This window comes from Sturnira hondurensis, unplaced genomic scaffold (genome assembly GCF_014824575.4).
Source record: "Sturnira hondurensis isolate 20B ecotype Veracruz unplaced genomic scaffold, ASM1482457v3 Scaffold0022201, whole genome shotgun sequence".
Classification (NCBI taxonomy): domain Eukaryota; kingdom Metazoa; phylum Chordata; class Mammalia; order Chiroptera; family Phyllostomidae; genus Sturnira; species Sturnira hondurensis.
The window spans coordinates 1,758,415-1,783,982 of NW_028094832.1; positions in this window are offsets into that span (position 1 = coordinate 1,758,415).

Genomic DNA, 25,568 nt, shown 5'->3' on the forward strand with positions numbered 1-25,568 from the left:
AAATCGCGCAGTTTTTTTTTGTTTACTCACATCTCTGGACAGAAGCCTCTGATCTAGAAATTACTCGTTTTAAAGAGGTAGTGATGCTCGTGAACCGTAACAGATGGACTTAAAATAAAGCAAATAATAATGCAATAAATGTAATTTTAACTAATATAAATGATAGATATTGCAAGTAAATAATTTAAAATCATGCAAATAATTTAAAATTTATACCTGGAAGAATGTAAATAACTGATGTAAGTGACAAACTGATGTAAATAATTGCTTATTCAAAGTGACTCCCCACCTATTTGTTCAGCAAATCCCCTGTCTCTTCCTACTTTCAGGAAGAATGACAATCCTAAAATTCTCCGTCCATTGACCAAGGGAACTGATACACGATGTACAGTATACTAAATCAGTTGCTGTTTGACTATTTTGTGGCCCCCCAAAATAAACAATAAAACTAGGACCTAAGTTTTGAGTAGAGAAGCATCATTGAGGTTTTGGACTCGTGCCTGTCTGACCAGGTGTAAAGAAAGCAGACAGGAAACTCTTCCCTGCTGCATACAAAGCAGCGTGTTTGGACTGTTAGGATGCGCTACCCCCAAACACTTATCATGGACAGGCACATCTCTGAAACGGTCAGATGCTCTGCGGAAGGAATGCCTGAGGACCCCAGCTGGCCCCAGGCTGCTTTCTCACGGGCCTGATCCTGAGTTAGTAACTGTTGTAGACCGCTCTGCCTGGTTTTAGGAATTGTATCTGTACCCCTTGTGGCTAAGGGCGAGGGACAACCTTTGAAGGGCCAGCTGTAGGAGACAAAGCCGGTCTCTGGTAGCAACCACTGCCTCAGTTTCCTCTTCCTGCCCCCAAAGCTTGGTCGGAAGTCAATGACGGGTAAGACCCCTCACAGCGGGGGGCAACCTAAGCCAGACTCGATCACTTGGGAGGCCTTCATGGAAGGACTTGGGGGGCTGCAACAAAGAGCAATGGACTCTCGCCCCCCAGCTTTGACAAAGCCCAAGTCCCCATGTTCTCTGGGAGAAGCCCTTCCTGGCTCTAATCCTTAAGCCTGAATACCTGATGGGGAGGGGTGCAGCTCCTTGCCTTGCTAGAGCATGTCCTGGGGAAAAATCTGGCACCACAAAGACTTCCTGATAAACCTGTGAAATCTGCTCTAAGAGTGCTTTCATTCATATGATAAGGGTCCAAGAGGAAATGAATATGTCCCCCAAAATTTCTATAATTCTCTTCCTGACAGACACTGACTCAGACTCTGAAGCCCTCAGACACCTTTGAAATGTTATCTACTGTTTGATTCTTGCCACCCTGTGTTCCTGTGTAGTACAACCCAATAAAAGGCAATGGAGAAAGGCAGTTGGGGCCTTTTTCTCCTCGGAGAAACTGGCCGCTGCTGGCCTTTGTCTCCCCTGAGAAACTGGCCACAGCCCACTCCTCCTCCCCAAGCAGATCCGTCATGACTCGGCCATTATTCACTTTTGTCTGTGGCCCTCTGGGGTACTTGAGAGAGAAGTCGCCCCCATAAGTAACCCTCCGGAGGCTTAAACAGCAGCTGGGCCACAGGCCGAGACCTTCCCATAGGTGACTGGGTATGACTTTCAGAGCACGTAAAATAAAAGATTTTGAATTATTGAATATTTCCCAGAAATTTAAAATCCAGGGATCTCACATATAAATGTCCTGATTAATGGCTTCTCCTTCAAAGTCAAAGGTAGTACCAACTCTAGGCAACCAGAGGGGCCGGGCGGGCCCCTGCACTCAGGTTAGGGTTTTTGTTCAGGACTGGGTCAATGTCTGATGACCTTGTTTGAAACTTGGTGGACGTGAGGTTAGGAAAGCCTGTAAATGAAGGTTCTCATGCATTTTTCAGACCATTATGGACATTATTCCATCCTCTGTTATGGAAATGTTTGTAACTATAGTTCCGAAGTATATATAAACTGCCTCTTAATATACATAAAATGTTGAGAATACTAACCATATAATAAACTCCCATAAGTTGTGAGCTTTCATTATTATTGTATCATATCCTCTCCTTCTCCAGGTTCCTTACTTATACCATTTCTTTCTATATACATATTTTTTTTTCTTTTGGAGATTGTATTAGCAAAGAACCAGGGTCCTGGCTTATGTATAAATATAAACACATGTTTATATGCACACGTGGAATACAGGTAAATTCTGAATTACTTACAGGTGAACCACAGGTAGCAAACACCCTGTGGGCCAAATCCAGCCCTCCACCTTGCTTATCTGGCCCAGCACCTTGCTTCTACCTGGCGGCAGCGCTGAGCTCCTTGCCCCTAGTTAAGGAGTAGTTACATTTATACGGTCCTAAAATCACACTGGGCCCTTTGCAGGCAACAGCGAGGCTGATGTGGCCCCTGGTGAAAATGAGTTTGACACCCCTGATGTAAACATGTAATTTGGGAAAGGTTGGCTGGAGAACTCTAGTCATTCATTCGTCCTCTTCTATTTTGGCGGGAGGGCAAAACTGCCCTGCTCCAGCACCAGCGTATTTGATTTCCTTACAAACCTCTATCTTGTGTACCTTTCTAGGGTACACAAGATACCTTTCTAGGGTTCCTTGTGTTTTAAAACTTGAGACATTTATTAAAACAAGTAACTTAAATTCACCACTGTCCTCAAAGGAGAAGCTGCTTTTATTTAGATGTGTCATAGACAAACACTGCCTTCCGTGTTCTGGCCAAAGAACATACAACGGAGGCACAAACGTGCTCCGAAGAGGCATCAGCACGTCTCACTACAGTCGTCTTGCTCAAGTGTGGGCTCAGCATGACTAAATTCACAGCCCCAGTAAACAGCTCACCAATTATTCCTGAACGGAGTGGCATAATGATACCGGGAGCATAAAAAGAGAAGGGGAAGTTCAAGGGCCGCCCAGGGAAATCCTATTGGAAAAGCACAGAAACGGGGAAACAGGAAGTCTAGCCTGCCCGGGGGTGGGAGGCACACGCTGTCAAGGGTAAAAGACCCTGATGGAAAGAAAGTGTGCATGTATTTATTACCATAATATATATTATATAATCATATGTACTAAAGCATGTAGCATTGTATGCTGTATAAAACACACGGACTCCAAAGGTAACCCAACTACAAACCAACCTTTTCTCTCTCTACCAAAATACGGATTGTCTTTTTATTTTTCATAACACTACTCTTTGCATAGAGAAGAATTCAAAACCCAAAAAGGATTTTTTAGTTACTATGAGTAAATATAAACATCACCAAACACAATCTAACTACCTAAATACCACTAACTGGTATTTATCAGTTAGTCATTAACACTATCAGTGAGTTTAAGAATAGACAGCAGACTAAAATTTATACCTTCAATTGGGACATGATGGGGGGGGAGGAAAAATGAGACAAAAGAGAAATCGACTTTTTAGACTAAATACTAAGATATATGCTTCAAGGTTAGTTTTTGAATATAATCCTTTAGGTTTCCCTTGGTCATAATGTGGAAAATGACACCCCTCTGCCTCAAACAGCCTTGGGACCTATAACGTTCAATGTTCAAGCCCATCAAAATATACTCTCAAGAAAGGATATGTCAATGATTAACACACATACATGTTAATCCCGTGCTTCCCTCTGACCCCGTATGCCCATGTGCTAACCCTTCTGAGTTACACTGCACACACTAGCTGTGCAATGAGATAGGTGATCTATCACTATAGAAAACGAGACTCTCCCTCTCATTTATGACATTTCACACATTTCAGGTCCAGCTAAGGAGGTAATTTTGTGTAAAATTTTAATCAGTATCTTCAGTGACTGACCTAAAGAATATAAAATGGCTATGATTTATTTAGACTGATTATAAGTATGATATTAATAATAGGAAAGACATATCACAGACTAAATGCTGGACCTTGTTCTATGTCCCTTCCATGTGCCACCTCATTACTCTGTAAAACGATGCCCGTGACGGGAAACTGACACACTCGGATGTTGCACAACTTGCCTGAGTTCGCACTGCTAGAAGCTGGTCATGCCAGGACTTGAAGGGATGCAGTCGGGCCCCCAGAGCCTATTCTCTCAACTGTGGGCCAAGGGTGATCACAGGACCTTGTCATGGGTAATTTTATGTGTCTACTTGATTGGGCCACAAGGCACCCAGATATTTGGTTAAACATTGTCTTGTGAGGATTTCTGGATAAAATTAATATCTGAATTGGTAGATTCAGTAAAGGAGATTGCTCTCCCCCAATGTGGGTGGGCCTCATCTAATCTGTTGAAGGCCTAAAGAGAAAAAGAGAGGTGAGTAAGGCAGAATTTATCCTCTGCTGAATGTCTTCAACTTCAGACATCAGTCCTCACCTGCCCTCAGCCTTGGACTTGGATCGGAGCTGACTTGAATTGCTCTCTGGCTGCCCAGGTCTGTGACTCAGACTAGAATTATACCACCAGTTCCGCTTGACCTTCAGCTTGCTCACCGTGAGCCTCGGAGCTTCTCAGCTCCATATCTCTGTGAGCCCATTTCTTATAATAAGTCTCTCTCTTTCTGATTATATATTTACATATATAATCTCTGATTGGTTCCTTTTCTCTGGAGAACCCAGACCTTAATATATATGATTTCACTTAATCCTCACATTTGCCCAGACAGATAACATTAGTCACATTTTACAGATCCCAAAATGATGCCCAAGGTTGTATTGCTAGGGAGTAGGTTTTGAAGCCAGAGTTCAAAGCCAAGTCTAAATCCATAGTCCATACTCTTTCCACATAATTGTAGTACTCCTCTGAATATATAAAGACAGAAGAGAAGGTTTCAGGCTAAAAGAAAACTCAACTTCCTGGTCTTTCCAAGAAAACCCTATTCCACAATGATGACCCAATAGACATCTCTACAGATAAGTGCTCACCGTGAAACCCCAGTGCACAACCTTTAAATGGAAAAGAATAGTAGACTTATTTGGAAAATTATAAAATAAATGATAAAACTTAGGAAACTTTTAAGACTTCATACTATTCCTTTCTACTTAATTCGGTGATAATTCAATCCACCTCATTTAGCACTTTTATTTCTTTTTCAAGATTCCCGTGTTGTCTACCTTCATCATGTTACCATGAAACAGTCCATCAGAGGGCCAGGGAGTCTCCGTCACTGGCAAAGATGGTGGCAGGGGACAGTTCTTACACTGACTGCATAGAGAGCTAGAAATACCATTAGATAGGGCTCAAGCATGTGAAAAGCTAGCAAGATAACTGGAGAGAGAAAAAAGCCCCGCCCCCCTCTTCGGGTACCAGATTGGGGTGGGGCCATGGGAAGGCAGGCGTAGGAGCCACAGAAGTTAAGATGACACAAGGGGAGGTGCTGCACCAAAGTGGCCTGCCGGTCTAACCCGGGGACAGAGGGGTTGGTTGGGAGGCAGCCCCATCCAAAGCGCACAGAAGTTTGGGAAGTCGATTGGTCATTTTGAGAAAGCACTCCCAAGCTAATATAATCCCAGGGGAACAAAGAAGCTCTCCACCATTCTTGCTTGTGAGCTGCGTTCACCTGGTGCACTCCGCTCTTCCCTTCACAGGCCACTTGGCCCTCGTAGCCACATGGTCCATGGCTTGCAGGAGGGAGTCTCTCTCTCTCTCTCTCTCTCTTTTGCCCACCTGGTGATGCACTTGCCAGTGCATAGACATGCACTCTCTCCCAGAAGTATGCAACCTTGTGGCTCATGGCTGTGCAGGCTCCAAAGCTCCAGGAGGAGCCTGAGATGAGCAGCAGCTGGGAACAAGCTAAGCTGCCTGGAAGGGACTAAGAACACTTAGCGGGCACCACCTGTGGGCTCCAAAGGACTGTACTTTGAAATGGAGCAGGAACTCCAGACATTAGCTTTTGTCTTGGCGTGCTGAAGATGACTGGGCTTTTTTCATGGCAGAAAGAGTTGATGGGCTTTGAGACAGGAGTCCGCCATTCTCCCAGACCAGGCAGCACCTGAATTAACCCGCTTTTCTTTTGCACCAGCATCTGCATCAAGAGTTGGGTGTTTGTGGCAACAAGCAGCCAAACCTCCCTTTTTGTTTGGTTACAATTACAGATACCTTCCCTCCCCTTGGGAGCTGAGAGGTCATAGATAAAATTTATTAGAAACACTTAAGGCTTTCAGATAAGTTCTCAAACTACTGCAGTGGTTTACAGTGAACAATAATGGAACTCAGGCAGCACACACACGCACACAAACACGCACTAAGTAGTTATTCTGATAACAATCAAAAGCTACCACAAAAAAGCCCCTTTTAATGTGAAATGCCACTAAAATAGCTCTCTTTGACAACTAAATACCAAGGAATCAAAACAAATGTTAATTAGTGCTCAGCATTTACTATTCATAGAGACAAGCCATCATCTGTTAATTATCAGACCAATACCACAGTATTGATCACAATTTGTCAACTTAGAAATAATTGAAGCCAGTAAAAGAAGAGTAGAATCTTTCAGTAAACAATAGTCTTTCATTTCAGAAATGCTTAGCCAGCTCTTCTATTGTACATTATCCTATTCATTAATAAATGCTTCTCACATAATTGTCACTCTCCCAAATTGAGCTGTTTTTTTTAAAAATTAAGGTGGGTTAGTGAGAACATATTAGGTATATATATCATTTCGGCAGCCAATACCAAGTCATGACAGAATTAAGAGAGTCGATACCAAGCAGAGTCATAAGACAGGTGCTTTTTAGGTGCTTGTACCTCAAAACACTGGTAGTTAAATTGGCTTTTTATCTATTTAAAAAATGCACTGATTGCCAACCACGTGCTTTCTAGATATGGACTGACGTATTCACAGATATGCTTTTATATTCTAAGTCTTAGTATTCAACGCAAACATACATAAAGCTGTCATCTTCACACATAGTAGCAAAACCCATTATTTGCTTTGTCTTAAGACTCTATTCAATGTAAGTTTAACTTTCAACTTAAAGAAAAAAGTAGATTCCATGTGAATGATCTTAAAACATGGTCCTTCACATATCATCAGTAACCTCTTTTTGTGGAGCATTTGTAATAATTTTGTGAGGAACTGTGACATGTCAAGACGGAACCACGTTAAACACAGCTGTACGGTGAAGCCTGCTCCGATGAAAACAGGCTATCGCTCTGCCCACTAGAGCTCTCCAGGAACCTAACACACGCACATTCTTATTTCATAAGAAAAAAGTTCACACCAGAGCAAAAAAAGTTAGACCTGTAAAAATAAAAGGTAAGAGAGAAATGACTGTTTTTCCCTAACTCCTGGTCCTACCCATTCCGGACAAAGGAAAGAGGATGAGCTCAGATATCAAGGCCCTAGAAACTAATGCGAGTTGCTGACAATGAACATCATCCAAGGGAATAAACAGGCCTGTTTCCAGCCGTGGGGGCAGGCCAAGTGTTTCAACTCGGCAAAATCTCAGAAGCTCACCTTCCAATTGGCTTTGAAGCAGCTTTTCTGCCATAACCATAGGTGCCCATTTTCTGCCTGAAGAATTTCCATTTTAAATCCCAGAAAAACATGAGTCATAATGGAAATTCTGACATGACATTAACTAGAGCAATGCTTGGGTAAGGGAAGGAAGAATAAAATAACTGTAAGGGTGACCAGGGTTCTACCTGGAGAATTGGATGGCTAAATGGATAACCCCTTGACTTTTCACCCCCGAGGCTTCAGTTGGATTCAAGTCCTGACCAGAGTGACTACAGAAATCATTGTGACCACTGATGTGAAAAGAGGCCCAAAGTGAAATTAGAATGGCGGTCTCAGTCCAGTTGTTCCCGTGCTGTATTTCCAAATCACAAACCCCGGCAAATGAGAATGCTCTGAGAAGAGGTACATAAAAAGCACACTTCCAGGACGAAAGAAAAGGGTAAAAAGCAAACCAGTATTAATGAACTGTGAATCATACAAATACGTTACCCAAGTGAAATCATGTTACAAGACCCATCTACACTGACAATGAAAAGCCTTTGGCTATTGACTCGCTGGCATTCTTTTCAACTCTATGCTGTTAAGGTATTAATGCTTTTGTTGCAGCCTACCTGCTAAATGCTAATCCAGGGAAATGGTAAATTCATTCAACTCTGTAAACAAAAAATATGTTCCCTGTCTGTTGAATTCACTTCAATTATAAAAGGAATAAAACCTGGAAACATCAAAACGTCGGCAGCCCGATAGGCTTACCTAGGAACGAAGTGGGATCGGCCACCATCCAAAGAAACACACAAATGCTTTCAGTGTTGCTTAAGGCCTTCCTTGCAGGAAGGAGTTAATAGACCTGGCATGTTTCAAGAAAAACACCCTGTTAAATTACAAATTACAACCAGCTCTGGGTTTCGTTTAGAGTGAATAATTCATTGGTACCTTAAATTCTTTCTCCATATCTGATTTCCAACACTGCTTCCAACAACAGGTGCTGTTCCATACAAATGACTCTCCTGATTCTGCTGGGGAACGGCTGATTACAAGCAGACAAGGGGAAGATGGGGCGGTGTTTGTGTTGGAGCCAGATAGCATCTAATAAGATTCCCAAAACAAATACCCTTGCAAAAAAAATAGCATTACGCTGGGGAAAACAAGACCCACTCCATCAAGAATAAATCGGAAACTCAGTCGAATAATATCAGATTCGCTTTTCACAGTGAATTACATGTGGCACCCGTGCCTCATCGTTTGTATGTAACTGTTGGGGAAAACCAAGCTCTCACCTTGACACCCGTTAGTGTTGACTGTGGGCCAATTTCAAGAATCCAAGCTTCGTAGAGCAACAGCAATTAAGCCGACAGTTCCCATTGTCTATAGATGACAATATCGGGCTCCCCTATTTCAACTTCCATATTTGGTTTAATTAGAAGACACAGTTCTTAGCAGACCTGCAACACGTATTCAGGGCAGTAATAGATGAGAGAAACCGCAAAACCGGTTGGCATGCCCTGAGTGTGAGGGAGATTTTCAAGTATTGCTCCTTTCAAGATGCCTGATTAGGAGGGTATGATTGCAATCACTAATTCTTTTCTCAAGGGTCACACAATTGTTCAGATGGCCTAGAAATTGCAATTACAAAGCAAAATGAGGGATGCGGGCTGATGGTCCTTTTTCTGAAATCCAATCCACTTTTAAAGTACACTGCATACCAATGATTGCTTTTCATCAGTTCCCATTTTATAGTAATATTTTATGATTATACAGTTTCATTGAAAAATCTCATTAGTCCACAAAGCATTTGGCTTACATGAGTTTTCACATCATCAACGGCCTTGTTTTCCACTTCACAAGTCAGAATTTCTAAATTGTGGAAATGCTGTAGTCAATCTATTTGACCTGCAACCACATTAGCCTGCAATGTGAACAGACGTTGGCCTTGCTTAATATGCTACTAACATAATTCTTGATCTTTGACAGCCCTTTGCTTCACAGATAAAGTCAATGAATGACCACAAGCCACTCCCAATCTTTTAGGGTGCTATACAGTGCTATACTACTGGAATAAAAAATAATAAATGAAGGAATAAATGAATGCATGGAAAAGTTGAGCATTCCAAATATTCTGGATGCTTTTTTTTGTTGTGGTTGGAGGGACAAAAGAGAGAGTCAAGTGTTAAACAGCAGTTCCGAGCATGGGTCATTCATTGGGCAAGAGACTGATGGAGAGAGTTTAGGGAGACAGAAGAAATGAAATACAGAAACTCAAGAGTAAGACCCATTTTCAATATTTATCACTGCCAGTGTCTATATGGTAGCATTATTTTGCTAAGCTACTGAAAACCAAATGAGGTCCATTTTTCTCCATCACAGTTGCATATGAACATCCTTCACTAGGCTAATCAGTTATAATGAGTACAGTACCATTTTCACAGATATTAAACTCCTGAGAAGTTCTCCATGTTCTATGCTCTTCTGACTGATGGTGTCAGCCCTAGATATGTAGTGACATTGTCATCATAAAGACACTGTTTGAAATAGAGACTTAAAAAGGGAGATGGTACAGATGTTGGCTGCTGGCGTCTACCATTGGTTGAACCTGGTTGCACTGCTGGCCAGCTGTGAGGTGTAGGGCAAGTCACTTCTCCTTTCTATGCCTCTGTTTCTTTACCTATAAAATGGGAATAGTATAATCTCTCCCTCACTGGGTGCTTGTGAGGATTGAAAGAGTCATCTACGTGTTTAGGAGAGCCATACCTGCATATACTAGAGGCTCAATATTTACCTATTACATTCATCCCTTGGTATATGAGGGGAATTGGCCCCAGGAGCCCTTTAGGATGTCCTAATGTACTAATAACTTGCTGTCTGTCTGCCTTGTGCTGGATCCTGGGAAAAACCAGAAGACTAAGACAATATAACTGGTCTTAGTGGAAAAACAGGACCAAACAGACATTTAGGTTCAATGTGGTGAGGACTGTGACAGGGACACAGTCAAAGCATTCAATGAGCAACTAAGAAGAGAAGCACAGAAAGACACCCTGGAAGGTAAATGTTCATACTTACTTGGAAGGAGGCACACGAGCTTGCCAGGCAAATTAGTAAGAGAAAGGAGTTCTAGACAGAGGGAACAGCCTATGGAAAGCCATGACTGAAATGGAAAGAGTTTCCTCTTCCAACATAATATGTGTGAGGGCAAGTATGGAGAGATGAAATTTAACCGGCAGGCAGGAGACAGATCATGGAAAATATGGGGTACTACATGAAGGACTTCATATTCTAAATGTGAAAATTAAAATATTTTGTGCAAGGGCATGATATGATCTATTCTGAGCTTTAGAAGTGCTACTTTGCAGTTATGGGAAAAGAGTTGGAGAGGGTGAGGTTGGTCCTAGGGAGACCAATTAAGAGGTTATTAATAAAATATAAGTGAAATGAGATAACAGGAGAACTAAACCAGTTTTTAATTAATCCTAAATATGAAATCATAAAAAAAACCCATGGAACTCTTATATAGTGATAGAAACAAGCTACGTATTATTCTAAGGGCTCTACGCTTATTTCTTGAAATCCCAATGCCAATTCCTTGCTGTATGTACCATAATCCCCTTTCGCAGGTGAAGGCTCTTAGACAGCAGGAGGTTAGGTCACGTGCCCAAGCTAATATGACTCTACCTACTACAGAGTCGGGATTCAAACCCTGGGTCAGGCTCCGAAGTCCTTGCTCTTAACCACACACCACCGAAAAGTGGGACGAGATGGATGAATGGAGCCCAGAAGCACCACTATGAGGTCTAGAGGCTGGACCCAGGAGTCAGGCAGGCCTAGGCTGAAGGCTTGCCCTGAGCCTGCATCTGAAATACAGGAGTCCTTGATCTCTGAGTCTCAGTTTCAGCGATAAAATTTCAAAAAGTCTTAAAGTCGGGTTTTTGCAGGATTACTCCGAGGAATAAAATAATCTAAGTAAATTGAATGCACAATGTCTGGCCAAAAGAAGGCACACATGTACATTGTGGTTATTATTATTGTGATTCTTCAGAAATGTTCCCTATAATCTCCCCCCAGGCAATAATCACCAATGTAGGGGATCACAAGGCAGGGTGAAGAGATGAAAAGGAACAGGAGTGGGAAGTATTTAGGTGACAGAAGATGATAATTTCAGGGTATTTTCCATTTGAGAAAAGCCTTTAAAGGCAATGACCTGATTTTATATTTTTTTATTCCTGGCAGTTTCTAGTAAATAGTAGTTTCTGAAATATGAATAGCAGGGTTATAAATTTAACTCATAACACAATGCTAATATGCAGCAGGAAAGAAATAATCCCTTTATTTTATCTGTAGCTGATCTGTTTCCCTCATAAGCCCTCCCTTCACAGGTCAACAGAGGAAAACATTTTATGCTCCTATCCAGGGCAATCGGATCCCACAGTTTAAGCCTTTCACGCAATGCTGAATATCTCTTTAAAAATATAGTCATCTCAGTCTTTTGCATTGTTTCCCTTCCCTCCTGCCCCTCTCCTTTCTCTCCCTAAAATAGCCTCCAGGGGTGTGCTTCAAGTCAGGAGAAGGATAAACCCACTCAACAGAAGACGACTATGGGAAGCAGGCCATGAGAGACGACAGGCTCTTCAACGTCCTCCCGAGCGCTCCTCCTAAAGACAGGCCTGCTCAGGTCCCATGGGGCCGCTGCTTTGCGCTCTCGTCTGTGGGTGCTGTCTGCTTTGTCTGTCAGGGTATCCACCACCACACCATCAGCCTTCAGGGGGCCTTCAAGGCCAAAAGAGAACTAAAGATCCCCCCAAATGGTTAAATGCGATCCTTATTAAAATTTAGCCAACAACTACAGATGTCGGACAATCCAAAGTGGCATTTACAGGCATGTCAAACCCAGCTACATAAATCATCATAAAAATTTGGAAACAATTTGCCTATCGGAACGAGAAGAAAACCTTAGAATAGAAGATAAATGGAAAGGAATCAAGTCACACCTATCAACAATAATACAAAAAGACTGGTTTTGAGGGTTCTGAAACTAGCTGTACGGTTGTAACAAAGTCTTCTGCAAGAAAAGCAGACACAACTAGTTTTTTCCTTGAGGCGGAGCTGCATGCATGTTTGTCCGGGATCAGCAGAAACTTTAAATCACCAAAATTTTACTTTTGGGTCTGACATTTATAGGACATGGCAAGTCTTTAAGAAACATTTTATTTCTAAGTCAATATCTCACTTGGTCATTCCATCTTTTGAAGATGAAAATTGATTTTTCTCAGCACTGCAAATAGGCTGTTCCCTGCTCCATCCCTACAAAGCACCAGGAACACAAGCCAAGCCCCAGCCGGCCAAGGCAGCCTCAGGCTTTGCCATTTCAGCGTGATCTACACAGGAGCCTGAGACACTGTGACTTTCCCCATGTCGGGGACTTTCTGGCTTTAAAATGACTGTCTTTTATTGTTGGCAAAAGAGATAGCAAAATAGTACTTTTGTTACCAGCTGTCATAGTTATTTTACTGGAATTTTTAATTTTGGGCAACAAGTACGAAGGACTGGCTCAGATTTGCCTTTAAAAATCACCTCGTGTGTTTCTGCATGAAGCTCATTTCCCTCTGAGGACTGAAAGACTAATAGTTATTGGGTAAAGTGTGCAACCTGCTATATTTAATTTATTCACCCTTTCGAAAAAGTCAATCCAGAACAACTTAAAGTGTAATTTTCTCTACCGTTCCCCTCTCACTGGCCGAACTGAGGAGCTAGGAAGAGAAACGTTGAGGTATCCCCCTACGAGAAGACATGTGGGGTTTGGGGTGAGAAGAAAGGAGGCTCATTACAGTTTAAAGTACATCTCCTTTGTCCCCACCTTCTGCTGGGTGTTGGGCACCTATGTCATTATACCAGGACCATTTCACTGCCACGTGGTATTTAAAAAGCCACACAGAAAATATTACTCTCACCTTAACAGTGGAGAATAAAAGGGCAGGTACTCTACGAAATCATAAATTTCCTGGANTCTCACTGGCCAAACTGAGGAGCTAGGAAGAGAAACGTTGAGGTATCCCCCTACGAGAAGACACGTGGGGTTTGGGGTGAGGAGAAAGGAGGCTCATTACAGTTTAAAGTACATCTCCTTTGTCCCCACCTTCTGCTGGGTGTTGGGCACCTATGTCATTATACCAGGACCATTTCACTGCCACGTGGTATTTAAAAAGCCACACAGAAAATATTACTCTCACCTTAACAGTGGAGAATAAAAGGGCAGGTACTCTACGAAATCATAAATTTCCTGGAGTGATCTGAGAGCTGAAGTCATGAGGCAACCGAGCGCACGGAATTCTAAAGAAGGACAAATTCATCCAAGGAAGGATGGGACACGCAACTGTTTCATCACTGACAAGGGACGCAAAAACGTGTAAGAAAAAACCTTCAATTTTAGGATTTTTTAAAAGGCAGAATGCATGGCAGTTTAGAATAATGGGGAGCCCAAGACGAGAGGAGGACCCACGCCCTCCTGCCAGTCTGCACTGTGTAATCACGAAGGAGATTGAGGGCAGGAAGAAGAAAGGAGCAGGGGCACGAGTGTCCAGGAAGCAACTGGCAGCCACTCGGGTCCCACCCAAGTCCACCCACTCGCCCAGACTACCCTCTTACAGGAAGCAAGGGCTCTATGCTGCTGGAGAAGAGGAGGGGCAGGAAATCCTCTTGCCCCCCAGCGGCATCAAAGACCCAGTGCTTCTGGGAGCTGGGCAGAAGCAAAAGCCCTCTGCTCCTTAGGGGGAGGGGCATTCTCTTGGTCCCCAAATCCTGTACTGACACCAATCAGGCATCTATCAGTGCTACAAAAGGGGCCAGAAACTCTTCCTAGTCAAGGTTTTGTCAGCATTCCTGTCCCTTGCCACCATAAGGGGAGTGGCAGGGGACAGGAATGCTGACAAAGCTCTAGTCCCAAAGCCCAAATTAACAGGACCTTCCTAAGACTGGTGATCAATCATATAAACTGAAGAACCCTCCCACCCTGCATCCAACTCCCACTTCCCAAATCCACAGGCCTCACCAGGAGCCTAGCACTCAGTAACAAGCAATTACAGCCTATTACTGGGGGGAAGGCAAGACTACCCAAATGTGCACCAGCTGCCTCGATGTGAGGATGGAGCAGGAACAAGAAAAACCACTCAGTATTGCCAGATCTACTCTCAGCACAAGAGAGCCCATCATTGGAGGAATTTGAAGTCCATGCTACACTCAAAGTTAACTACAGCAACAATTAGACCCAAACCCAAACCCAACCCAACTACAGACTACGCTGACTCAGCCACCCCCAATAATGGCCCGACAGAATGAGAGGTGCACACATTTCTGAGTGTCAATACTATTTGCTTCAGTCACTTCTGTTCTACACTTAACACAATGTATGACATTCAATAAAAAATAATGAGACACAAAAAAGCAAGGAAAAAGATGACTATAATCTTTGTCTTTATTAAGGTCCTGCTTAGGGAAGAGACCTGTTAACCATTAGCTAAAATGGATTATAACAAAGAACTGTATTAGAAGTATTACATATACAGGGAAATGAATAATTATTTCTGCCTAGGGGGAGGTACCAGGGAAAGCAAATAAGAGACAATAAGTGAGACTTTGCCATAAGGACAACTGGAATAAGCATTTCTGCAGAGAAAACGGCTGTGCAAAAGCATGATTGGCTGAAGAGGGCCTGAAATATGGGCAATTTCACACTCAGGCCAACAGAGCCTTAGGGGAGAACACCTCTGTCACTGGGGGTTTTCTCATGGTGTCTCTGACTGGGCATCACTGTAAATGCTAATTGTTCTCTGGACACACCAAACACAAACTGACCACATGCTGGGGGTGAGGTGACATCCTACCACAGTGGCCCCTGGAAGAAGGATTCCTAAATACCTTTGAGCTCATTCCTGAGTTGTACTGGCAAGGCTAGGCCTTCTTGCTACTGGTGATTGCTGATATTTAATTTAAAACATACTCTTAGATGAAAACACCTGTAATCTTTGAAGCCTATCAAGCATCCCAAAGGCAGCATAAAAAGAAGAAATATTGGCATAAATTTGAATTAATTTCCTGTATTTCTCTATTCACAGGAAATAATACCACTTCTTTTCTTTATCATTGAAAAGTTGAATTAAGAGAACTGTATGGCTTATAACACTTCTCATTAATGGTAATTAGTTTCTGCATTTTAACAACATTATAAACACTCACATGTGTTTTAGTAGGATGTAAAAATTATAACCTTTTGGAAATCACCCAAAACTAAACCTTGAGAGCTTTTGAATAAAAAGTATATTGAGGAAATGGTGCAACGCACAGCACTTTCAATACAAATGGCTTAAACTGATTTTCATTAAGAAACTTAAACTCTCCTTTTTAGTTGGTTCAGTTCATTTATAGGCCGCCACTGAGCAGTTGGAGAAGCTTCGCAAATGCTATGTGATTAGTGTTCACTCTGTGTCCCCTTCTCTGTGTGAGGACGGGGACTCCCTGCGTGGGTTCAGCTCTAGCCTCCCAGGCTGGGAGAGAACGTGTGCCTTCCACCAGGGTTGGGGACAGTGCAGTGGGCGTCACTGATCTTCCCCTCTCTCATCAAGGTGGAGAGGGCCTAGGCACTCCAGATACTGTGTGCACTACCCATTTACTTACACATTCTCTGCAGTCCTTCAGCCCTTTCTCTACGCCTGTGTGAGACCAGATGGGGCTGCGACAAAGCCGGGGCCACAGAGATGGTGCACACCCCCACAAGCCTGAGACAGCAGGTGTGTTCCTGGGGGTGTGAGAGTGCAGGCACTAAGCTGAGCATGGAGCAGCTTGCTGGATCCCTCATTTTCCTCAAATATTGTTAGAGAGAAAAGTCTTTTTTTTTTTTTTTTTGCCACTAAGAGTGGTCATATCATGAATTAGAATGCAAATTAGAACCATAACATTAAAACAAGCCCTGGCTGGCGTAGCTCAGTGGATTGAGCGCAGGCCTGCGAACCAGACGATCACGGTTCGATTCCCAGTCGGGGCACATGCCTGGGTTGCAGGCCGGTTCCTTGCAGGCTAACTACCAGCAGGGGATGCACAAAAGGCAACCATACATTGATGTTTCTCTCCCTCTCTCCTGCCCCTCTAAAAATAAATAAATAAGTAAAATCTTTAAAAAAAAACAAAACATTAAAACAAAAGAAATTTGAAAATTGTCTTCACCCTTGCTCCAGGACACGCTCCAAGATCCCCCCAGCGCTGATGCTCACACTCGTCTCCTAAGGGGGCACCTCAGTGGATACTGTACGACACTCTCGTGTTTGCGAAGGTGAGTTAACACATGACGCATAGGAATCTTGGAGGGTTGGTTGTAGCTAGTAGGAGGCTGTCGAAGCATAGTCATGGTAAAATTATTCGAAAAGTTATAAGTGTTAAGAGTGGATTAAACAAAAACACAGCTCCCATGGACTGCCAGACAAAGGAGATGATGAGGCTAGAAATCTGTATGGAGCCTATGGTTTCTCCTGAGTCCAAGGGCCACAGGCCTTCAACAGCATGAATGAGACGTCACTTTCTCCGTGTTCATGCTCAACACCACCTTTAAGATGGGGACTCCAGGGGAAAAGCCAAACCCCAATAGAAACAGCCTACTCAGCAAGAAAATGTCTTCGTGAAGTCTGTTGGGGCTCAGATACTCCAGGACATGCCTTCCCGCTCTGAGTCATGACATGGCTTCCTTTAAGAAATCAGCTTTCTGCCCTGGCTGGTGTGTAGCTCAGTGGATTGAGCGCGGGCCTGCGAACCAGACGATCTCGGTTCAATTCCCAGTCAGGGAACATGCCTGGGTTGCAGGCCAGTTCCCAGCAGGGGATGCACGAGAAGCAACCATACATTGATGTTTCTCTTCCTCTCTCCTTCCCTCCCCCTCTAAAGATAAATAAATAAAATATATAAAAAAAGAAATCAGCTTTCTGATCCTCTGGAATGGCACTACGTCATCCTCTTGACAGCACTGGACCCTCCCTACAGCTGGCGTGTGACCCTCCCTACAGCTGGCGTGTGACGCTGATGCTCGGCAGCATAAAATCCCCCTGAACATCTGTTGAGCAGATACAAGTCCCTGGACTCCAGCTGGTTGCTTCCACGAGAGAACTGACAGTGTTGAGTCTTCTTGCTCCACAAACCACATCTCTCCCCTTTTACAGCAAGCATTTCTGTCGCCCTGTTTTGTAAGGGCTAACTGCCCTCGGAGCTACGTCAGTGTTGGGACTCGCAGAAGACAAAGAAAGGCGCACAGGCCAGAATCGGAGAGGCTCCGCTCACCGCCTGCCTTCCTCTGTAGACGGATGGACCGCTCAAGTGTTCTGTCTGATACGACGAGTAAGCCAACAACCTGCCCCCTTTGCCATTAAAACAAGAGAAAGAGCCTCAGCACTTTGCACATGAAATCAATGTAATATTGTAAGCCAACTCTACCTTAACTGAAAACAAAAAAGAAAGGAGAAACTTTGCACAGAGGCCAAACCGTCTTGCAACACTACGGCTACCAAACCTGGCCAAACGTCCCTCCCTCAGAGTTCCCACACCTCTCTGGGCCCACTTCGCTTTTGTCTCAACATGAAAGAGCTCCATCGTTTCTCTACTTCAGTACATTGTGGGAATTGCTTAACCTTGAAATAAAAACCCATGAGGTGGTAAAGAGAGACGAACATTCAGATGTCTGTGAAGGACACACTTTGGCAGCCTTCCTGTTTCTCCCCCTAACTTTCTTTCATTTAGCTCATCAGCTTATAAAAGCATGGAAAGATTTTTTTTTTACACCATACAGCAGCCTTCAGGGACATCTCCTGCCTTCGAGTGCAGTGCCTGACTTAGGTGGTTTCTCTGGGCACGCTTGGCGGGGGAGTGCCCCCCGCCGTCACCGAGTCTTCCCTTCAATGCTCAGCTTAGTAGATAATAAATAAACCGCTCTTCAGAAAATTACCTCTTCCAATGTACTCGATGATACCCTGGTGCCCCGTAAGCACTGATTTCCATCACTGCAAAAATTAACTCACCTCATACAGTAAGCAATTCACTTCTTGACAGAAATTTTGTTATGGAATCAAAGCCAATGCCACAAATGGGGTCTTGAAACAGAAACATTGTTTTTCCTTTTCCTCCAGCTACTATTTAGAAAACGCCGGTTATTATCTCATTTCCTAACAGTTAATGAAACAGAAACAATGTCAGTATCTTTTTGGTGGCATAGCGAAAGACCTTTGCCAAGTTTTTTATTCACTGGGAAAAATTATGTTTTGAGATGTTAACCAGAATGGGTGAGAGGTGAAGGAGAAGGGATGTTCGGTCAGAGTGATTTTTAAGCAAAAAATCACATTGGGAAACCATGGAGCCAGTGACAAAGGCAGATGACTGGAGGAGCCTTTCCCCGAATCCATCCACCACTGCTCTGTCTTATGTAAACTCAGCCAACTGCACCTCAGTGTCAGAGGAGAACTCAGGGGGACTTCAGGGATCCAGAAGAGATCAGGCATTTTCCCAGGACTTGAGACCTGGGGACACAACCGCGTTCCCAGAATGTCAGAAGCACCAACCGGAAAGACCTGCTGTAGGTTTAGGAAGGAAATGCAATCAGACATACATTTCAGGTTCTCTGGAAGGAGTATTCATGAGCTGGATCCTCCTGTAATTCACTAATATTTGTAGAGCCTCTACTTCGTGGCAGGTACCCACCAGGCTAACGAGATCGGAAGATGAGTGAGATAAAGACATTTGGCAGGGCTGCATCATGAGAAATGTATAGGCAAGATGAGAAATTTGGATTTTAGTCTAAGCAATGGAAATCATGAGGGTTTGAGGTAAAGGACTGGTGTAATATGGTTTATATTTTATAATACAGTGGAGAGAGATACGGAGAACAGACTGGAGTGGGGAAGGTGGTTCTTCCCACACATCTTTAGGATGCAGAAGTCACAGTGAATTTGGATGTATTTACTGTTCAGCTACTACCGGTCACTGTGTGTAGCCTTTAATACACACCCAAACCTCGAGCCTCAGTTTCCCCCAAATAGTCTTAGATCATAGATGGTCTGTGATCTCTCTCCTACAATTTAACTTCTTCCTGTTTCTGTCATTCTGTGCATGAGCCTTCGTTGACGATGCCTTTTGTTTTCTTTGAATACAGCAGAACAACTTTTAAACACTAATGTTTTCTCACATCAAAAAGCCTGTGACTTAAAATGTACAGCATAGAGAATATCGTCAACGACATTGTAGTAACTGAACATGGTATCTGATGGGTGCTAGACTCACCAGGGTGATCACTTCATAAGGCACGTAAGTGTCTGGTCACTCTGTTGAACCCCTGAAATGAATATAAATCGTATGGCAACTGTAATAGAAAAATACTTTTTAAAAGTCTTGTGGCTTTTCCAAAAGACCAAAGACAGCAAACACTGAGTCTGCGAAGTGTAGTCAATGAACAGGTGTTGTGAAAAAAATTAAAAGACTATCAAACAAACACATCTTGCATCAAAAAGGCAACCTCCTGGGTGTCACCAGATCTGAATCAGGAATAAGGAGCTCTGGACTTTAATTGCATTTTTGTTATCAATTGATGGTTTAACCATGAGACAGATACCAGGCATGTTTGGTGGCCTGAATAATAAATTATAAAGATGAGCTATCATCTCTAGAAGCCAACAAAATGCTCAACCTTATTCCTACGGGGGCGGGGAGTAGGAATAGCCCTGAGGTAGGAGAGCTTAGGTGACTTACTTAGTCTCTGGGCTTGGTATCCCATTTATAAAATGAGAAAGGCTGCACATGAATCACTTTACCATCCCTTCTTTAAAAGTCTAGGACACAACGACCACCCAGAGTCTACTGAACCCACTGTTTCCCTACGACTCTGACACTGGTGGGTGCGGGTGTTGAAGCAGAAGCGGAAGGTCGACCTTGCAAAGCTGACACCTGAATTACTTTCAAAATATAATTAAGTTGCTTGGCAGAAACCTTCCATTCAGAATCAAAGTACTTTTAGAAGCTATAAGATGTAGAAGATAGTATTATGTTTCAGTGAGATGTAGTGGCCATGAAATGTTACTGCACATACTAATAACGGGTATTTTAAAAATTCTTACCATTTGCATTCTGTAACTGATTAGATAAGGTTTCTTTAAAAACATCCTCGTTGCCTTGGTAATGTGTCTTGGATTTCTGTAGGGAAATGTTCATTTCCTTGCTCCAAGATTATCAAAGATACCTCACATCAGCTTAAAAGATGCTCGGTGCAGACTTCAGAGTGAGCCCCTGGTGTTTGTGTTAATAAGGTTTTCCATTTGCAAGCAATTAGCCATTTGTGACATATGACACTGTAACTGATGTCATCAGAGTAGCTAATTAAGTGTGCTAATGCACATGACACTTCATGATGCAAGGGCCTCGAGGCACCAACATATTTCCTGGTTTCTGGATACCACAGATTTAATACTTTGGCAGAAATTCATCTCAATCTCTATGAATTTGGTAATGACCCTTTTGAAAAACTCCAACTGCTAGTTTTTCAAGATATTTGATTTGGCATTCCTAGCCTTCCCTTTACATTCTGTGATATTTCCTGCCACCTCAGTTACGTGAATCAGCTCTGCTGCAGCCAATAAGTTCATAGTGATTAATAAAAATAGGCCAGTGGGTTTGTTTCAAGCTTATTTCTATTTTAGCCTAAAGCAGAGGAAGTCTGGGTAATGAGCAGCTGCAGAGAACGAGACCTGCTCTACTTGATCAAGGCTGTGACAGATACTGCGTCGTTCTCTGTCTGTCCCACGACGTGGGTGGGGCGTGGGCAAGGGAGCACAGGGTCAGAGGAGGCACTCGGGGTTGGGGATCAGGCAGATCTGTGCGCAAATTCCACTCCCACAACTTTCTGACTGAGACCTCTGTCCGTGGGCCGGGCCCTCTGAGGCCCACCGTCCTCATCAGTAATTACAGATAAGAATTCATGCTTCAAAGAGCTGTGGTGAAGATTTAGTGAAAGAACCTGGTGGGATAAATAGTAAATTCACTGCTAATACCAGGTCCCTTCTCACCCTGTGCCTTTTACACTTGCAGTACTTTCTGTTGTTGCCTGCCCTCCCTCCCTGCTTCCCTCCTTCCTTCAGATATGACCTCATGTGCTTTGGACACTGACTGGGTACTATAACGTACATGTATTAATGCACACAGGGCACTGTTCCTGCCCTCAAACACTTAGTATCTAGTGGGAGAGATGAATAGTAAGTACTTTTAATACAGTAAGTACCCGGGTGGGTGGCTGGGGTGCAGGTGGGAGAAGCACACGGAAGGAACATTTAATCCAGTCCCAGAGCTGGTGAAGCTGAGGAGGAGCTAATGGTGAGTGGTAGGTGGCTGGATATGATGTGGAGAGCTGTGTGCACTGAGAACATTGCTGCATGCAATGCACAAGGTCAGAGGCAAGAGAAAGCCTGGAACTGCAGGCACGTCCAGGGACGTAGGCGCAAAAAGAAAGGTGCAGGAAATGAGCTTGAAGTAGGCAGAAACCAAATCTTAAGGTTCTTTGTAGACATGCTTGAGGAATTTGAACTTTATCTGGAGGGTCACCAAGGGGGACTACAGGGTTTTAGGTGGAGGGGAGGCAGAATACAATTTGTGCTTTAGAGAGAAATTGGAGGTACAGGAGTCAGTCAAGATAGAGAGGCCAGATACGAGGCCTTTGAAGTAGTCCAGGGCAAAGATGGTGGCAGCCAGAACAACAGTGATTAGGATTTTTATTACCCCTTCTGGAAACTGAGAACAGCCCTGGGAACTTCTGTGCATTCTCTAGCTGGGAAAATGGGGTTGCCACCTTCTCCACCTTGCTGGGTGTTAACTGTTCAGACGCATAAGAAGTTGCTATTATCACTTGCACATTTCCTTTGTGACTCACCGTGTTTAAGCTACAGCTACCGTCCAGTTGATGACTTCCTAGGCGGTGACCAGTGTTTTGTTCCAGTGCCAGGGAGAACCTTCCTGACAAAAGGCCCTTCAAACCAAACCAAACAGAAGAAAACAATGAAACTTGACTAGCCTTCTGCGGAATCTGTTTGATTATGGGCAAGACTGTGCACACCGCCTGAGGAGGGCGAGACCATTTTTGTGAAATGCCACCTCACCTCCCACTTCAATGTCCTCCCCTAACTACTGCTGCCGTGACTCGGGAGGATGCTGGTGTTTAGCGACTCAGGTGCAGCTGACCAGCTGAAGGACTCTGACGTTTCAGGAAATGTGCCGACGCTGACCTTCTCGTGAGAAACTCGGGCATTTTAGAGGAAATTCCTCTAAATGCAATTTTACTAAACTTCTCATAGAAGGGATTATTTATTGGAGGTACAAAACAAGAAAAGAAAGAACCTTAGCCCTTCCTTACTCATCTTGAAAAAGAGCTTGCAAATAAAATAACTTTAAAGAAATTTACAGGGGGAAGGGGTTGCTTGGCACGTAAAACTAATGTTTAAAAATGTGCTCTAGAGCCACATAAATACAGCAACTGCTGGTTATTCATAGAGGAGTGTGACTGACTAGCAGGAGGCATCATTTTAACACTGCTGATTTTTAAAATGCTCTGGGCCCACAATATTTCTTTGCCAGAAAGCAATGAAGCGCGAAACCAATCCAATGAAACCAGAGAGATTGGGACACCCCACTTACATACATCCTTCCCGAGCCTTCAACATGCAGACACCATCTGAACCCTATGGCTCGAGATCATAAATCCTCCTGTGAGGCTCATTTGTTAATATTTGGGGTCGTTTATCATCCCAAAGGGACAACTACAAAGGAAAACACAATTGAATACAGTCAATCCGTAAATGCTCATGTGTTTGCATGAGGCCTAATTTGAGCAAAAAGAAACTTCTCTGTATTTTCTTCCTAATACACCTCCCAGTCCACACAGGCCTGAAGGATTCAAATGTATTTTTAAATATATTGTATGAATTATGCGATTACAGTTGTCCCGTTTGTTTCTTCCCCTTTCTTCCCCTCCACCCTGCACCCCTTCTCACCAGCATTCCCCCACCTTATTTCTAAAAACATTTCCACTTTTGCTCTCCTCTCTCCCCTCTGACCATTTTATTAAACCACTGTTTGTTGAGTGCTTGTTCCACATCACTTACTGTAATAAGCACTTTAGGCATAGGATCTTATCTAATTACATCAATACCATGAAAGAGGACTCCCGTAACACAGTATTATAGACGAGATGTCCCAAACAACTGATATTGTTTAATTATTTATCTTTTGAACTTGTTTGCATTGGCGTTGTCCATCATTAAGCATCTCCCATTTGGGGAGGGCTGAAGTCTAAGATCGAGGGCTATGGGTTCCTTCTGATGGCTGCGAGGAAAGAAATCTGTTCTAGGCCTCGCCCCTCGGCTTGTAGGTGGCCTTCTCCTCCCTTTGTCCGCAGAGTGCCACATCTCTGTCTCAACTTCTTAACTTTGTTTTAAGGTCACTATTCATACTAGACGAGGACCCATCCTATTGCTTCGTTTTAACCTAAGTACTTCCATAAAGAACCTTCAAAAATACAGTCATGGTCATGTACTTGGGTTAGGACTTCAATATATGAATTTTGTGGGGGACACCATTCAGCCCAGAACACAAGCACTACAATCCCATTTCAAGGAAAATCTAGGCTTGGAATGTCCAGAGCCAGAAGGGAAGTCGTGACATGAATTTTCCCCTGGGTCTGTCTGGTTCGAGAGAGCAAGTTCTTACTCCTCATCCTAAATGGTTCTCCAGCCTTGACCCCACCCGCTATCCACATCATATCACCTCCAATCCCTAGCCTCACCATTGCTATGCAAGTATATCAGCTGACATGGCAATGCAGAAAAATATTTTTCTACCTCAGGTAAGTAGAAAGGTAAACAAAAGCACCTTGAAAGCTCTCATTCATGATCTACTTAACATGGCACTGAAATAAGCATCTTAGATACAGGATATCAGAGAACTTGACCCAGCAATTTAGAAGCTTTCAATTAATGATGGACAATACCAATGCAAACAAGTTCAAAAGATAAATAGTATAAGCTGAATAAATCTCTATACTACTAGATAATGAAAGAATTTACATTAAACAGGAACAAAGAGATAAGTAAGGCCAGAAGGAAGTTGAGGGAGTTTCATATTTAGATTAGGCTGGTCTGAAGGAAATCTTCCTCTTTCTTCCTGTTATTCAAGAACAGCTGGGGGAAGAGTTTTGGGGGCGTTGGAAAGCAGCTCAGTTTTTTCAGAATTCAGTTTTTTTAGAGCCCATTACATACTTTCAGTACTTTGCTCGCACTCCCCTTCAGCATCGTGTTACTGTGACAAATGTTGTAGGCATGGTTTTAAACAAAATGGTGTAATCACAGAAAATTTTAATTATTTAAGCCATAAAGATGAAGTCTCACATCAAGTCTTATGAAAGTTTGATTCCATATTGAACATCAAAATTAGCTGGAGAGGCAGCTTGCTACATTTCTCAGGCATGTTAAAGCAAGTCAGAAGAAATTTGCAATATCCTGCCCAATATACACACTAGGCTGTGGTCATTAAGAGCATGATCAGCGATCAAATGACACCTCTCTCATAAGTGAAACTTCGGTTCCTTGGGTTGTGCAACGCTGGCCACGACTCTGCCCAAAGTCGCCTTGGACTAAAGCTGTCACATAACCAGGTGTTCGTTCATATTATATCAAAAGTTCATCTGGGCAAAATTAAATGCCAACTGGTCACATGTCTTACCATTAATGATGAATAGTGTAGCCCTCAAAATATCAGTCCCAACCACAGAGTTACCCACAGGGGTATGGAGAGTCAAAGGAAGGCCATACACTGTAACGCTGTCCCAGTGAGTTACTCACATTGAAAACCCCGATTTTAGCCTGTATGTTTAGGAACAATGAATTATGATATTGTATTTTTTCCTTCTTTTTCATAAAGATTTGTCAAAAGGCAAGTGTCATTGGTCCTAGCCACAATCCTTATCAAATAATAAAAATTTTTTATAATGCATAATTTGCCCGAGCTACCTGGCCAGGGTGCGCACGCACGCGCGCGCACACACACACACACACACTCACATATTCCAATGCATTCAAACCTA